This window comes from Trachymyrmex cornetzi, unplaced genomic scaffold, assembly GCF_001594075.2.
Source record: "Trachymyrmex cornetzi isolate Tcor2-1 unplaced genomic scaffold, Tcor1.1 scaffold1668, whole genome shotgun sequence".
NCBI classification, from domain to species: Eukaryota; Metazoa; Arthropoda; class Insecta; order Hymenoptera; family Formicidae; genus Trachymyrmex; species Trachymyrmex cornetzi.
In genome coordinates, this window is record NW_017296274.1 from 9667 (window position 1) to 10583 (window position 917).

Genomic DNA, 917 nt, shown 5'->3' on the forward strand with positions numbered 1-917 from the left:
AATGGCACATGGCCTGGCTGACCAGCAATTCCGGTCTTATGAAGAAGTAAAAAATTGGATCGATTCGTGGATCGTCTCAAAAGATGACCAGTTTTTTCGACGCGGGATTCGTACGCTGCCCGAAAGATGGAAGAAAATAGTGACCAGCGATGAACAATACTTTGAATCATGAATGTATAACCAGTTTTTTACAATAAAGCCTCGAATTTCGAAAAAAAAACGGCGGAAGCAAAGTTGTACATCTAATATAGTATTTACCTAGTTTTCGTACATGATACTTTTCGAGAATATGGGCCCAGAATGATAGTGATTTCAAATTTTTTAGTAAGAAATCCGTTCCGTCGTTCCGATTTCGTGTACGTGGGGGCACCCTAAGGGCCGATTTATAATAGGCCGTAACCGTTAACTTAGACCGGTGCCATAAATTTGGAAGATAGGAAACCCATACTCTCATTTATAATAGCCAATAAAATTAATAGTAATATAATTATAAAGGCATATGACCACGAACGCCTGATATCGTTGGCTTAAAATTATTATATTTGATAAAGTACAGTTAATAGACGTTTCGGTCTTCAATGAGACTTTCTTCAGTATTCATATAAATTAAAAGAAATACGCATAATTATAACATAATTTAAGACTTAAAATTAGATTCTTAACAAATATCAGTATTATTTTTTAGCTATTACAAAGATTCGTCAATACTTTACTCGCAGAAGTTTTTTTCTCTCTTCTCTTTTCTTACTAGATGTGATTTTTATTCTCATTTAAACGCAATAGTTCCATACCAGTTTGTTAGTCTGAGCAGATCTTGAAACGTAACCACGAACAATGTGTAAGCAAATTTTCTCGATGTATGTCCACACAAAAGTTCCAGTTTCTATTAGATAATATATACAATTGTATGACAATCT